The sequence below is a fragment of the Panthera leo genome, chromosome C1 (genome assembly GCF_018350215.1).
Source record: "Panthera leo isolate Ple1 chromosome C1, P.leo_Ple1_pat1.1, whole genome shotgun sequence".
NCBI lineage: Eukaryota > Metazoa > Chordata > Mammalia > Carnivora > Felidae > Panthera > Panthera leo.
Genome location: NC_056686.1, coordinates 89,387,687 through 89,405,487, shown reverse-complemented (window position 1 = coordinate 89,405,487; position 17,801 = coordinate 89,387,687). Strand labels below are relative to the sequence as shown.

Sequence of the window (17,801 nt, the reverse complement as noted above, 5' to 3'; positions counted from 1 at the left end):
CTGAGATTCTAATTTCTCTAGTGTCTTTGTTTTTGTCTCCTTTCTTGACTTTGTACTTACTTCCCTAAGTACTTTCCTCTGAGTCTTTTCCTTGAAGCTCTTTCAGGTATAATTCCCAGCTATTCTACGGTAGTTATATTTATATTGTGGTAATATGTGGGAGAAAGTGAACATTCTAAAACTTTCTGATTAAATGTCAGTTAGATCCTGTGTCTTGAGACCTTGACCTTCACAGGTATTTTTTCCACTGTTTTGTTTTGCTTTTTAATGATTTTTTCCCCACCTGCTCCCTCCTCCCTTTCCTGGCTGTTGGGTTCTCAACCTGTATCTCTGTAGCCCTAAACTAGTTGATTATGCCCTACTCCCCAGAACACTTAGGTGAAAGATCAAGACTAGCAGGAGTGGAGACTAGGACTTCATGAGGATGAAGACTGGATATATCACACAATGATTACTCTGTTCCCCCTGCCAGGGGCTACTTCTTGGATCCTCACAGGAACCTGATGGGGCTCCTGAAAGTAATCCAATGAAAGCGTAGGGACCCCTATTAGACTGTGATCCCCAGGTGATTGCCCAGTCACCAGTAACTCATCAAAATTACATTCAAATACTCCTCTCATTTGATGATTTCAGGGGCTTCTGTTCTAGGTAAGAACAGTTCATCAGGGACTCTGGATGCTACTAGGTGTACGGATTTATGGGCCACAGTTTTCCCTGAAACCTCAGTTTTCTGTAGATCCAAGGTAAGTCATGGATTTTCAATTTGTCCAAATTTGTCTTCTTGTAAGACCTTGCTTGAGTGGCTATTTCCAACCTCTTTACATGCCAGAGTTGAACTGAAACTCAAGATTAACCTTCCCATTGCTGAAAAAAGATATTAATTTAGATCTGATTCTCTAAATCTAACCCATTTTCTAGAGAAATGTTTTTAAAAGAAAATAAAATCCCAGAGAGTTCTTAAATAATAACATAATTATAGATGAAAAATGAGCTTTGCCTTTACTGGCTATTTTCATAACCAGGAATTTCACAGCTACCCTTTGGTTACTCAGAGACTGTGAGTATTCTTAGATAAGGATACATAACATTGCAATTTTATTAAAAGTGTGTCTTAAAATACAATTAATTTATGTTAACATTTGTGATTAGCAGTGAGTACAAGATCCTAGAAGACAATGCAGTACTTTGAGAAATTTACATAAATATCGTTAAATATATTTTATAGCATATGTTTTATATGTTAGTGCAAAAGTCTTGCCCTGCCAATAAAGTCTATTCATTTTATTATAGTGATTCTAGTTGTCAAATTTATTACTGTAGCCACCTGGCATGTGATTCCACATTCTTAACATTTTCCTTTTACTGAACAGAATTTATGAACTACTTCTAGGTTCAATGAAATAAACAATTTCTAACATGATTCACCATCAGGATAGGGTTATTATTTTGTCGATCTGTACGTAGGAGTTTGAGTTTAAAGTAACTTTTAAAGACTGCTATGAGAACAGGCAGTTTGGGGGCATGCTGTACCTAATTCACGTACAAGATAGCATATGGCAGCACTCTCTGAATTAACTGTTATGGTTGCTAAGCAGGAACATGGGACAATATTCTATAGTAAACTTACTTAGGATGACTGGAAAAGTTTTGATCAATGCTTGGCATTAAGTGGCATTACTCAGCTTTGTTGAATTATTATTCAGAATTCTATATATTCCCTAGTTTGTTGCCGCAACTTGAACATAATGAACTTGAAATTTATATATAGTGCTGGTTCACTGAAAATCTGTAATAATTATGACTAAACTCTATATTCAATCTTTAAACATTACAGTTATCTAGTGCAGTCATCTCTTCAGACAAATGACTGAATCTGAAAATACCTATTTCACTTTATACAGTACAAGTATTACTTAAAAATTGGTGAGTCTTTTGCATAGGTAAATTCTATATTAAAGTAAACCAGGGAAAATTTCATATTGTTAAGTGGAGAATCTCCATGTAAAGTAGAGAACTTTAACTTACTTAACTTGTTTTATACTTTAAAAAATCACCAATATAAGGAGTGGTAGAAATAATGTTTTTTTCTTTTGGCTTTATGCAATGCCACTCACCAATTGCTAGGTCAAGCATCAAATGAATTAACATGATTTAACAAATATGCCCAGCACTTTATGTGGAATATAAAATCTATGATATTACACTGGTTTGCAATTAGTTGAAAGGAAAAGATATACACTTATGGAATACTTATTGAACATGTTAATTCTGTACATATAAAATAAAAATGCACTTAGTATTACAAATAAAATAATACAGTAACTACGGACATTATCCATACTAAAAGAGTGTAAAATTACTTACTAATATATTCAACAAGTTATTTAAAAGCAATAGTAACTGAATATCTTTCTGACATTCAAACTATATTGCTAACTTATGATTATCCTTATAGGTCTTCTAATTAGGGGGAAGGGACTTTACTTCTAATCAGTTTGTGGATAACTTCAAATTTCAATGCACAAAAAACGCAAAACTTTGTGCCCTACAAACTTAACATCTCTTACAATTGCTATTACACTCTACTATTAACTTTCCAGACATGAAAGCAATGTTGCATATTTTGCCTATTTCACAGAGAAGTCTTGTTGCAATATTCTGAATTTTAGTCACTGAATGAATGCATACAGTTAATTAATAATTATGAGAATTTGGGAGATCAAGTTCTACAGACTTCTCTTTCTTAATAATATAACAGAAAAAGTAAACTAGTGGAATGTGGGAACAGAAGAAAATATATAAATATATTAAAGGGTATTTGCTAAAATCAACAGGGAATTTTATACTAAATAACAAATGCTTAAGCAATTTCTATCAAAATCATAAAGAGATAAACATTCCAACTATCACAGATATTGACAAGTATTATTGGAGAAAGCTAAAGTCAATTTAATCAGAAAAGATTTTAATGGGCATAATTATTGTAAAAGACAAATCACTATAATTTATGAATGATATATTATACATGATAAAAACAAGAATAACTTGTAAAATTCCTAGAGTTATTAAAACAATTAGTTAAGGTGATGGTTATAAAAATAAACTGTAAAATAATTACCTCAATAAATTTATAATAACTGCTTCAAAATGAAATGCAGTTATTCTATTGGAAAATAGACAAAAGTCATAAAGATATAGGAACATACATAATAAGAATGGACGTTATATGAACAAAATCATATTTTTAAGATGTAAAATAAGTCATGACTAAGTGATGAAGTATAAAGTATTTTCGATGAGAATACTCAGTATTGTAAAGATGTCAGCCCTTGAATATTAACATTAAAAAGGACTGAAAATGTAGAAACTCATGTTTATCCAGGAAATTAATGTAAAGCAAAAAAAAAAAAAAAAAGAAATTAATGTAAAGCAATGAGCATTAATTTTATCCTATAGAAAAGAGATATTTATTTGATAAACATCACTGGCCCTTGTATCTGAAAATAAATAACAATAAAGCTAGATCCACTTATGTATTTTGAGAAAGATTATTATGAGCCAAATCAAAATATGGGAAAATATTACAACAAATGGCAGCCAAAGAATTAACTTCCAAATGTACTTTAATCTCCTACAAATTGAAGTGTATAATACCCCCAAATAATATGTTTTATCAAAATATATACATTTTTATCAATGATGTCCAAAAATATATCTACTTTCTAATAATTAGTATTTTAAACTAAATGAGTTACAATATATTATTGGTGACCATTAGATGGCAAAATATTTACAAAGAAAATTAATTTCCATCACTAGACACAAGGCAAAGTACTCAAATGTGCCAGGAATTGGCCAATTTCTTCAACATTTTCAGAGGTAAATCTGATGCAACTTAAAACTGAAAATACATTTACTCTTTGTCATTACATTTTTAGAACCACGTTTTTATGGTGAAGGCACTGTACTGAAATTTATTTATAATGATGCTTTATTAGCAAAAATAGTAAACCTTAAAATATATATATATATATATATATATATATATATATATATATAGTGGTAAAAATACTTAACACAGTCTATGCTGTTAACAGATTTTTATAATATACTAGTATTATTATCTATAGACACTATTTGAACAACAGCTCCCTAGAACTATTCATCTTACATAACTGAAACTTTACACCAGTTGAACAACTCTCCCTTTCTCCCATTCTCCCACCCCCCAGCTTCTGGCAACCATCTTTCTGCTCTCTACGAGTTTGACTATTTTAGATTATCTCATATAAGTGGAATCAGGCGGTATTCATCCTTTTGTGACTGGTTTATTTTACTTAGCATAATGTCCTCCAAGTTCATCCACTTTATTGCACATGGCAATATTTCCTTCTTTCTTAAGGCTGAATAATATTTTGTTGAATGTACATACCACCTTTTCTTTACCTGTCAATCCACATTTAGGTTGTTCCATATCTTGGCTATCGTTAATAGTGCTACAATGAACAGCGTATAGTATTTCCTTAAGATCTTGATTTTAATTCTTTTGGATATATTTGTTGGACCATATGGTAGTTCTGTCTTTAATTTTTTTTAGGAATGTCCATTATGTTTTCTATAGTGTCTGTATTTTTTTTTTTTACATTCCCACCAACAGTGTATAAGGATTCCAATTTGTCCATATCTTTGCCAGAACTTGTCCTTTTTTTTTTTTTTTTTTTTTTTAATAGCTATTCTGGCAGGTATCTTCTGAGGTAATATCTCATTGTAGATTTGATTTGCATTTCCTTGATGATTAGTAACACAGAGCACCTTTTCATGTACCTATTAGCCATTTGTATGTCTTCTTTGGAGAAATGTCTATTTAAGCTCTTAGCCCATTTTTAAGTCAAGTTTTTAGGTTTTTTTTGCTACTGAGATCCAGGAGTTCCTTATATACTTTGAATATTAACATCCTATCAAATATATGATTTGCAATTATTTTCTCCCACTTCATAGGTTGCCTTTTCATTTTCTTAATTGTTCCTTTGCTATACAAAAGCTTTTCATTTCAATGTGCTATTTACTTATTTATGATTTTGTGGTCTGTGCTTTTGGTGACATATCCATGAAAAAACTGCCAAGACCAATGTCTTGAAGATTTTTCCAGGAATTTTACAGTTTCAGGTCTTACATTTAATTCTTTCATCCAGTTTGAATTGATTTTTGTGTATAATGTAAGATATACAAGGTTTCTTTCTTCTGTATGTGGATATCCTGTTTTTTCAATACAGAGCATTCTACCCAAGAGCAGCAAAATATACATTCTTTTCAAGCACACATGAAATTTTCTCCAGGTTAGATCACATATTATATTAGGCCACAAAACAAGTCTTACAAACTTAAGAAGAATGGATACCAAATATCTTTTCTGACCACTAAGGAATGGAAGCAGAACACAATACCAGAAAGAAAGCTGTAAAATTTAAAACATGTGGAAATTAAGCAACACATTCCTGAACAACCATTAGGTCAAAAAAGGAACCAAAAGCAAAATTAAAAAATAGCTGGATACACACTAAGGCAAACCACAATATACCAAAACTTATGGGATATAGCAAAAGCAGTACTAGAAGGTAAGTTTATTGAAGTAAATGTCTACATTTAATAAGAAGACAGATATCAAATAAATAGCCTAATCTGACATCTCAAGGATCCAGAAAAAACAAACTAAACTAAACTAAACTAAACTAAACCTATACTGGTTATTTATGTGAAAGATTCACATAAAGAGGTTAGTGTTCCATATGCCCCAAATGGTACTTAAATGTATATGAGTTTTTATTGTTTTATGCCACATCCGTAATGCTAAACGGTGTTCTAAACATACAGATCCATAACCAGCAAATAAACTGAATCAGTAATTAAGAATCTCCCAACAAACGAAAGTCCAGGGCCAGATGGCTTCACAGGGATATTCTATCAAGCATTAAAACAAGAGTTAATACCTATTATTGTCAAACTGTTCCAAAAAATAGAAATGGAAGGAAAACTTCCCAACTCATTCTACAAGGCCAGCATTACCTTGATTCCAAAACCAGACAAAGACCCCACTAAAAAGGAGACTTCACAGGCCAATATCCCCAATGAAACTGGATGCAAAAATTCTCAACAAGATCCTAGCAAATTAAATCCAACAGTAAAGATTTATCCTTGGGCCACAGGGGTAGTTCAATAGTTGCAAATCAAACAACATGATATACCCACAAGAACAATATGATGCTCTCAATAAATGCAGAAAAAGTATTTGACAAAATGCAACATCCATTCTTGATTAAAAACCCTCAACAAAGTAGGGATAGAGGAAACATACCTCAACATCATAAAGGCCAAATGCAAAAGACCCATAGCTAACATTACCCTCAATGGGGAAGAACTAAGGGCTTTTCCTCTACTGTCAGGAACAAGACAAGGATGTCCACTCACACCATTGCAATTTAATGTAGTTATTGGAAGTCCTAGCCTCAGTAATCAGACAACAAAAGAACATAAATGGCATTCAAATCAGCAAGGAAGAAATCAAACTTTCACTATTTGAAGATGACATGATACTCTATCGAGAAAACCCAAAAGACACCATCAAAAAAAATTGCTGGAACTGATACATAAGTTCAGCAAAGTCACAGGATATAAAATCAATGTAAAGATATCTGTTGCATTTTTATACACCAATAATGGGGTAGCAGAAAGAGAAATCAAGGAATCAATCCAAAAACCACAAGATACCCATGAATAAACCTAATCAAAGATAAAAGAAGATCTGTATTCTAAAAGCCATAGAACATTTATGAAATAAACTGAAGATGACACAAAGAAATGGAAAAATAATTGATGTGCATGGATTGGAAGAAGAAATATTGTTAAAACATCTATATTGCCCAAAGCAATCTACACATTTAATGCAATCTCTCTCAAAACACCACCTGCATTTTTCACACAGCTAGAACAAACAATCATAAAATTTGTATGGAACCACAAAAGACCCCAAGTAGCCAAAGCAATCTTGAAAAAGAAAAACAAAGCTGGAGGCATCAAAGTTATGGACTTCAAACTGTATGTCAAAGCTGCAGTCCTCAAGACAGTATGGTACTGGCACAAAATAGACACATAGATCAATGGAACAGAATAGAAAACTCATAAATGGATCCACAACTATATGGTCAACTCATCTTCAACAGAGCAGGGAAGAATATCCAATGGAAAAAAGACAGTTTCTTCAACAAATGGTGTTGGAAAAACTAAACAACATGAAGAATGAAACTGGACCACTGTCTTATACAACACACAAAAATACATTCAAAATGGATGAAAGACCTAAATGTGAGACAGTAAACTATCAAAACCCTAGAGGAAAACAGGCAGCAACTTCTTTGACCCTGGCCATAGCAACTTCTTGTTAGACATTTTCCCTGATGGCAAGGGATATAAAAGCAAAAATGAACTATTGACACTTCATCCAGATAAAAAGCTTTTTCACAGAGAAGAAAACAATAAAACAAAAAGGCAACCTAAGGAATGGGAAAAGGCATTTGCAAATGACATATCTGACAAAGGGTTACTATCCAGAATCTATAAATAACTTATCAAACTCAACACCCAAAAAACAAATAATCCAGTTAAGAAGTGGGCAAAAGACATGAAGACACATTTTTTCCAAAGACATCCAGATGGCCAACAGACACATGAAAAGATGCTCAACATCACTCATCATGATGAAATATTACCTCACCCCTGTCAGAATGGCTAAAATTAACAACACAGGAAACAACAGATGTTGGTGAGGAAGTAGAGAAAGGGGAAACTATCTGGTGGGAATGGAAAATGGTGCAGTCACTCTGGAAAACAGTATGGAGTTTCCTCAAAAAGTTAAAATAGAACTACCCTATGACCTAGCAATTGCACTAGGTATTTATGCAAAGATAAAAAATAATGATTTGAAGAGGTACATGCACCCTGATGTTTGTAGCAGCATTATCAACAATAGACAAATTATGGAAAGAGCCCAAATATCCATCAACTGATGAATGGATAAAGAAGATATGGTGGGGGCGCCTGGGTGGCGCAGTCGGTTAAGCGTCTGACTTCAGCCAGGTCACGATCTCACGGTCCGTGAGTTCGAGCCCCGCGTCAGGCTCTGGGCTGATGGCTCGGAGCCTGGAGCCTGTTTCCGATTCTGTGTCTCCCTCTCTCTCTGCCCCTCCCCCATTCATGCTCTGTCTCTCTCTGTCCCAAAAATAAATAAAAAACGTTGAAAAAAAAATTAAAAAAAAAAAAAAAAAGAAGATATGGTGTGTGTATATATATATATATGTATATATATATATATACATATATACACACACACACACACACACACACACACAAATGGAATACTACTCAGACATAACAAAGTATGAAATCTTGTCTACCGAATAATGTGAATGGAGCTAGAATGTATTATGCTAAGCGATGTAAGTTAGAGAAAGATAAATACTGTATGATTTCACTCATGTGGAAGTTAAGAAACAAAAACAGATGAACATAGGAGAATGGGAAAAAAATAGAGGGAAGCAAACCATAAGAGACTCCGAACTATAGAGAACAAACTGAGGGTTGGTGGAGGGGAGTTAGGCAAGGGATGGGCTAAGCAGGTGATGGGTATTAAAGAAGGCATGTGTGTCAGCACTGAGTGTTATATGTAAGTGATGAATCACTATATTCTACTCCTGAAGCCTATATTACACTATATTCTAACTAACTAGAATTTGAAAAAAAATAATAAAAGTTAAAATAGTGATTTGCACTCCAGGAAGAGTTGAAATCAATAATAGAGTATGTCTTATTAATTATACTCACCTCATGCAACTTATTATATATTGGCCAGTGCATTTTTGTAAAACCAATAAAGATAAAAAATCATCTACTCTCATTTCAATTATATACTACATATGCATATGTATTATGCGTGCCTATGGGACAAATTTGACTAAAGCTTTCTCTTGGGCAAATGATCCCTTATATAAAAAGAATGCCTATTCTGGCTTTTATTTTAAATCCACCTACTTGTAAGAAGGATGTGTTTGGTTATTTATTACTTTATATATAAGACAGTAATTTCATATATATCACTTTATTTAGATATGTTCAGGAGGCTTTTTTTAATTGTTGTTTACTTAATTTGTGGTAGATTTTAAACCTTCACTACACCAATGCCATTGGTTTATAAAACACATGTTGCTTATGTTATAGCATGCCAAAGCATCCCCATGGTAAGTGAAAGGTAATTGACAATCAAGATTTCTATTACTATTCCAGAAACAGATTTAATGAAAAGAGAAAAGGTTATACACATTGAGCTGGGCGTGCTTGAATTATTCTACACATTCATGCTCTCAAGGACAAATTTTCCTATAAGGTCTCCAATATAATATGAATATACAGCTGTCAGAATTCTTGGTAAGGTAGGGTAAAAGCATTCTTAACCTCAGAGGGGCTGATTGTCTGAATAGGCAGTTGTTTATATTTTGTAGGACAATATCCACTGTTGTACTTAGTATTTTTCAAGTTTGACATAAAATGATGGGATTCTATCCTGAAGGCAATCATCTTCCAAACAATGTAACAGTGTGAACCAAAATACTGAAAATGTCAACATTTCACACACCATTGATTCTTAATGTTTCTGAAGCTGTTTTTTAGTGTCCTGTGGCTACAGGTAAAAAAAAAAAAAAAAAATCACATCCTGTTTGTACTTTTCAACATCTTAACATCTCATGACGCAGAGCAAGCAACATTGCGTTACTTTTGTTTGTTGTTTTGTTTTAAAGTCCATTCCATGTATGCTAGCATTTGTCATCTGTGATTTGACAAACTCAATATAGAAAAATGTTCAGCATTGGGATCTTCCAGAGCGAACAGTAAGAATATTATGTCATACCATAAGTATAAAAATGATTAGCTAAAAGATGTTCTCTTTGGTATTGTTTATTTTAGGGAATCATCTGAAATAATTTTTAAAAATTGTGTGAATTTATTCCATCAATATCTCCAATATTTCAATATTTTATGGTCTTGGGGGAGGGTCTTCTCCCCACTCCCTCACAATGCTCCAGATACTAAGTCTGTGCTTGTCAGATAGACAATGTCTATTTGACTTGCTTTTGCCAATGTGACAGCAGCAAACTTCATGGAGGCAGAGGTCCAAGAAAGCAGCTGCATGTTTCTGTCATCACTCTTGATCCTCTACCTCATCCTTGAAAACTTGCTTGAGATAGCTCTCTTTCTTGGGTCTCTGTTACAGCCATCAGAACAAGCCCTGAGTAGTGTGTTGAAAGATTAAAGACCACATGGAGCAAAGCTGCATTTTTCAGCTGAGGTTATTCATGAACAAGCCTTGTGCTGGTCCAAATTAGCAGAACTGTCTGACCTTCCTATAGATCTATACAAAATAATAAATGGCTATTATTTTAAGCCACTAATTTGTGGTATATTTGTCATTCACCAAAAACTAACTGAAATAGGTTTAAATCCAGATAACTGAATATGCTAGAGTGTGTATCTACCATTGATTTATACACATCTATTAAATATAATGTAAATATTTATATGTACATGTGTTATCCATGCATAGGGACATATGTTATAACAGAGTGAAAAGATACAGAGGAAGTTAATATTAGTGTTATTTCTGAATGTAGGAATTAAGGAAGGCAATTATTATCTTAATTTTGTTCTCTAATGACACATACCAAATGAATCAAACCTGGAATACATACGAGTTCTATATTTATGATTATGGAAATATCTTTTGTTTGAAGTCCTTGCTTTTGATTAGTTCTTGTAATTTGTTGACAGAGTAAGAAGTCATTCATATGACATAAACATTGGAACACACTCAGAAATATCCCATGTCAAAATTCCATTGTATTAGAAATACTTCTATTTTAAGTTATTTCTTTGATTTCATGCACTGTCTCTGACACATTTCAAATAATTGAATGTAGGTTAAAAGGGATTGAGAATTTTTTCAGGTTACATATATGTAACATACATGCCCAAATGTCCCTTTCTAAAGAGGTAAAAATAGTACCTACCTCACATATTTGAGGGCTAAATGAGTAAAAATATAAAAGGTTCTCAGGAAAGTGCCTAGTATACAGTGGTTGCTCAAAAAAAAATTAGCTTTTATCATGTAGTATTCAGTAGTGCAGTTTGGAGGGACTGATTTGTGAGCCATTACCATGAATGACATTTTCCAATGTGGACCTGGTGGGATAAGATCATTAAGGAAGCATATATAGTTTGATAACACCTTCAGGCCAAAAGTTGGAACTCTGAAAGACATCAAAATGTAAGGGCATTCAAAAGACGGATTATTACTCCAGTTACCTTATTAGGTTCTAAGATCAACTTCATTCTTAAATTTTTTGTTAATGTTTATTTATCTTTGGGGGGGAGAGAGAGAGAGAGAGAGAGAGAGAGAGAGAGAGAGAGAGAAAGCAGGGGAAGGGCAGAGAGAGCGAGGGAGACAGAGGATCTGAAGTCAGCTCTGTGTTGAGAGCAGAGAGCCTGACATGGGGCTTGAACTCACAAGCAAGGAGATCATGACCTGAGCCAAAGTCAGACACCCAACCAACTGAGCCACCCAGGCGTCCCCAGCCTCATTCTTAATGATGGTACAATAGCCAGAAAGTCTCTGACTTAGTTGTTTGTAAATACTAGTCACACTGTGAACAGACTGTAAAATCTTCCTCTTGAAGTGCTTACATACTTAGCCACACACACACACCCCTACCCGATAGCATGAATCCAAGATACTATGAACCTGGCTGTGGGTCAGACAGTCTCTCAGTCTGTCTTTGCCAATGGCTGCACTATCTGGAGTTCATTGGGTCATTTGTGAGGCCTCAGCTTGGGAAAAAGCCAAGCTATATATATATATGACATAGGTCCAAAGTTGCTGGGTAGATACAGTAATTCCTTTGGAGCAGATAAGAAAGAGCAGATAAAGAACTTTTATGCGTAAACAGAAGCTCCAAATTGATATAAATTTTTGTGCCAGAGAAAGGTATTTTTTTTTAACAGAGTACCTGATACCCCAGGCTTGAGTAACCTGGAAGCAGTTAAAGAAACAAACCCAACTTGAATAAAAGTTCATAGTCATTTCATATCCCCAAAGAAACAAGGCGAAATTTTTAAAAGTCCTATTCTAAAGAAACATCTCTCTACCACTAGAGCCAAATTGGTTTGCTTTTTTTATACTGCTTAAACAAATATGATAAAATCATATTGAAATATAGCCATGAAATATTAATACATCTAATACTGTAAAGGCTATTTCTCAAGGACAGAATATAATTACCTATTCTTGTTCTTAGTGCATGTTTCTAAAATTTCATGGTGCAAGTGATGAATTCAGACAAAGTAGCACACGAGAACTTTCTGAGTGTAAAAGACCAAAGGTAAAGATGGATGAACCTCTGACTGCAATGTGAACTATGTGGGTTCTGTGTTAAATGTGCAACACAGGAACAACTGTGAGGTGGTGCTAAAGAAAAAGTAAGACGAAGAGCAGTGAAATAAATTCCCCAGGGAAAAAATGACGGATAAAGGGAAGCAGAAACATTGAAAGCATAAGTCTTAGGCAGCCAGTGTTTTTATGAAAAGTTGCATATACACACATATACTCATGCATGCATATATTCTGATAACATTTGATATGTATTTTCTCCTAGGTATATACAGAATTGTGAGTGACAAACAAGGCCAGCAACAAATCCGGAAGGAAGAATGGAGTGTGATGTTGGCATTTGTATGACAATGTTTACATAAATGAAGGAGGACATTGGTGTTGGCTAGGTGAAGAAAAAGGGATGAAGACAATGGCCTCTCATCAGAGACACCTTATTCTGACAGCCAAGACTAACGTGATGATTATAACTGGTTTTATTGTAATCTTCATCTAGTAAGAGTTTAACTAGGGGTGCTTGGGTAGCTCAGTTGGTTAAGCATCTGATTTTGGCACAGGTCATGATCTCGTGGTTCGTGGGTTTGGGCCTGACATCAGACCCTGTGCTGACAGCTCAAAGCCTGGAGCCTGCTTCAGATTCTGTGTCTCCCTCTCTCTCTGCCTCTCCTCTGCTCACGCTGTCTCTCTCTCTCTCTCTCTCTCTCTCTCTCTTAAAAAAATATAAACATTAAAAAAATAAAAAATAAATCAGAGTTGAATTAAAACGTCCTCAGATTACTTAACCAAGGGTTACATAAATGTACTGGGGTATAAAAGAAATGAGAAATAAATTTTTTTCTCAATTATAATAGTGGTTAATAAGCAATGTGATGCCAATGGGCTGTTTCTATAGAGAGGAAATATGTGAAAGCATTTTCTGACACTATTGTATCAGACACGGGTGCTAGAGATTTTGCTTTGTTCATATATATTCTTTTCACAGCAAGAAGTCAAGAAATGTCGAAAATGACTGATTGGAATAAATCTCTGTGTGCAGGAAATATTGAGTTATGTTAGCAAATTGTGGGAGAAAACTTAAATAGGGCAGCCATAGATCAATGCATTATTAATCTTTTCCCATTCCATATAGAAAACCACACACAGACACACAGACGTGCACACACATATACACAACATTCTTTAAAAATATGCCTTTTTCAGCTTGAATTTTTTTCCCTGATATTGTAGATAATACAATTGCATGAGCAGGTAACATGCATGCTAAACTTCTATTTTTTTTAAATTTGAATAAATTCTAAATATATGTTTGCTTTATACAGTTGTCATATCTATCGCAGTCCAAGTGAAGAGAGAATCATACGTTTTGGTTTAGCTGCTGGTATGTTTATAATCCAATTTTTTCAGAGGGATAGTAGCATGATATATGGATATCTACCGAATATTAGTTTATATGGGAAAGCAAAGTGGATTTTTCAGAGAATACAGTAACAGCTGAATTCCAAAGTGCTAACAATAAAAGATTGAGAAGGTATATGCAAACATTTTCCAATGCCTATGGCTTTTCTCCCTTATTTCATCTTATAATCATATACTTATCTCTCTTAGGATATAAAAACAATGTTAACTACATATATTTGGCTTATGATTGTAGTATATTTTTTATTTGTATTGAAATAGCTGTCATAGTATTAAGAATGGAAAAATACAACTTTTTTGGGGAGGCTCCATCTTTTTTGGTGTACTTCAGAAAAATACTTGCGTATGTGTATATTCAGAAAGCCACAAAATGAGTTTTTTTTACTTTCTTAGTTTATAGTAAGATTATATAATACACTCCATGTGATTTACTGTTTTCTAATCATTTAAAATGTTGAGTTTTGAGGTGCAGTGTACTGTGAGTGATAGAGGGCAGTAAAATAAAACTCTCATAGTTTATAGTCTTACTTTCTAATGTGCACTCTACCTTGATTTCATTACAATAATCATCTGAGGCTTTCAAAATAATATTTCACAGGTACTGTGTGCTTACCAGGCACTGTGATAAACATGCCTCATATACATTATAACAGTCAACTCTGACAACACTTCTATGAAACGAAGGGAATCCAGCCTTAGGAATTCAACATTCTCTTCCAAGATTCCATGGTTTATAATTGAACCAGAATTATAACTCTGGGCTGACTCATTCCCAAGGGCCAGCTTCTTACCAACTTGTACTACCATTATAAATTATGAAGACTGTTAGTAAAGATAAATTTATAGATTGTCATTTTATAAGCATTGCCTATAAACAGAGTTTATATATAGAAACTTTTTCTTAATACAGTACATTTTAAAATCATGGTCCATTTAGGTGACTTGTGAATATAATACAACGAGTACATATCAATACACTAATTTTGAAGACAGACATAGCTGCTCTTGAATTTTGGATTTGGGTCTTACTAGGTAGTAAATTAATGTGTTATTGTATTAGTTCTAAGAGATGCACATGTGTTCAGGTACACAGCTGGAAATGTCAGCATACACAGTTCCCTCTTCCATTCCCTTTTTCTAAATGTCTACCAACTAACACAGCTCTGGTCTATTCAACTGGCATTGTCTTCCAATCCTTATTGCCGTGTGTCCCATTTAACTGAACTCTTACATTACATAATAAAGTTCTCAGCATGCCCTCACTACTACTACACTATTTCTGTGAACAGCTTTACTCATTTTTCCAAACTGCATAGTTTCACAATACATTCTTACCAGTCCATCCCCCAATTTCAACTTCTCTCACAGTTGTCCCCAAATTCAGCTTGGAGGCAGCAGGAAGGTTGTTTGTCTTCATGAACACTGAAAATAGGTCATCTACATTTTTTGTCTCATTTGATATTGTGTTAACTGCCACTGTTCACTGGCTTTCCCCAGATTTGCTCTGCCGAATCTGCTGAGGTAATTTCATCAGAGTTGAGCCAGTGGATGGATTTGATTCTTAAGGTAGACTAGGTTATCTGATTAACCTCTAATATTAGTAATAAGGAAAACATTGTTAAGGCTTCTCTATTTACTCTATTTTATGCCTCCAATTTTTAGCATTGCAATAGGAATAAGGAAAGACATTTTTTGAGGAGTCATTAAAGATATTTTGAAGGTAAGTACAGCTAATAAGATTTTGAAATGAATTTTTAAAAAAGAGAATAAAAGAAGACATAATAAGTCTTCAACTGCTTAAAGGACAGTCATATGGCAAAATTTAACGGACTTGAATTTTTAAGACAGGACATGATTAAGAGCACCACAAATGATCATGACTGTTATTTCCACACAATGCAAGACAAAATTTAAATTCTAGCTATGAAGCTTCACCATAATATGTCTTGCCCTAGCAAGGGAGTTAGGGATTAGGTTATTTATATAGGGGACTTTTGACCAATTACTATTTGGTGGGGTTAAATGTGGTTCAGTGAGGATAGATCACAAAAGGGATGCATAAACAATAATATCTATTGATCTATTTGTCTGAAAAATTTATAAAAACTGGTATAAAAGTTGTTCTGCCACTAGACTAAAAGATCGTTCCTTATAGGGATGAGATCATATTTAACTCTATGTCTTCAACACTGCAAACAATTTGAGAAAATGCCATAAAATATTTGCTGAACTCAATTGTACTTGAATGTAAAGTAGCAGTTTGTATTGTATTTGTGAAAGAAGCTTCTTCTAGAAAGCTTTATTCAGACAAAAATCAGGATTTCAGTCTTTCCTCAAAGGTCATACACCCACGCTCTTTCAAATATAAAGATCCCAAATGAACATCTTCCTGGATAACTAATCAACTCTGATTAACTAAACGAGGAACAAAATTTAGTATTAAAACCAAATAATATGAGTTTCTTTGTTAAAAATTCACAGAAATTGTGAGATATACACAGGTTTTAAATTAAATATGTCAGGGGCACCTGGGTGGCTGAGTGGTTAAGAGTCTGATTTCATCTCAGGTCATGATCTCACAGCTGGTGAGTTTGAACCCTGCGTCGGGCTCTGTGCTGACAGCTCAGAGCCTGGAGCCTGCTTTGGATTCTGTGTCTCCCCCCCACTCTCTCTCTCTGCCCCTCCCCTGCTCATGCTCATGCTCTGTCTCTCAAAAAATAAATAAATGTTAAAAAAATTGTTTAAAAAATATGGCAAAACATTTTTTCCAAATAATTAGGAACACTTAAAATATAAATTTGCAATATTTATTTCCTAACATAATAGAAGTGTTCAATTTAGAGTGAGAACACATTGTGCTCACTTCGGCAGCACATATACTAAAACTGGAACGATGCAGACAAGATTAGCATGGCCCCTGCGCAAGGATGACACGTAGAGCAAGAACACATTAAGTGGTTCAAAAAATATTCATTCACAGAATAAAATGTAAAAAATTATACGTATATTTTATTTATACCATCATTTAAAAATTCTATATACATCTAACACTTCTATATACATCTTGTAATATATATACTATTTCATTATGGAATTATATACATGAATTTATAAATAAAACTATTGAAATTTTATATCAAATTATTTATATAGTGGAGCCCACATGAGAAATTACAAGTCTACTGATTATGTATATAAAGGTAGGTTAAAAAAATCCATTTTTTCCCTCTGTAATGTAACAAGAATTATTAATCTGCATCCATGATTTTGGAGAGATCTATGAGTAGAACTGAATGTGTCCGGGCAATTCCTGACAAAAATATGAAAAATTCTCTTTGTATATTTTTTGTTAATTTTTCTGGGACAGAATCCATAGTCTCAGTCTAATTCTAATAAATAATAAATAAATAAACAGATAAATAGCAGTGAAAAACATAAGTTATACATTACAGAATGCCATTATTCAGTCATGGCATTTGGGTACCAATCTAGTGCTTCTGCTGCAGAGTTAATATCTAGTGACAAGGTTACTGGCTGGCTGCATTGCTAGCTATTCAAAATACCCCTCTGAATTTGAGAAGGAAAGGAAAATATATAATTAGCAATCATTTTAGTAGTCATTTGGGAATTTCCTAAAGACAATAAAATGAATTACACAAAATATGCCAGAGACTAAAATTTTGACTTTAAAGATTTCTCTAGTAATCTAATCTTCAGTGACCGAACTGAGTCAGTATTTTTATGTTAACTAACGATTCCCATCTTAGTCAACTGAACAGTTACGGGAGAATAGAACGATTGCTCAACCAGAGTAGTGAAAATGTGAAGACTAAGTTCAGAGGCAATGTGACCTTATAAACTGATTTCTCTCTATCTCGAGTCTCCCCAAGTTTTTCTC

The 17,801-nt window shown here is 33.7% G+C and overlaps 1 non-coding gene across 1 annotated transcript; it reads left to right on the top strand.

The window, feature by feature from the left end:
• Nucleotides 1-16,758: 16,758 nt before the first annotated feature.
• LOC122228956 lies at nt 16,759-16,865 on the top strand. The gene has a single exon (XR_006206839.1). It is a non-coding gene; the product is annotated as a U6 spliceosomal RNA (small nuclear RNA).
• The last annotated feature ends 936 nt before the right edge of the window (nt 16,866-17,801 follow it).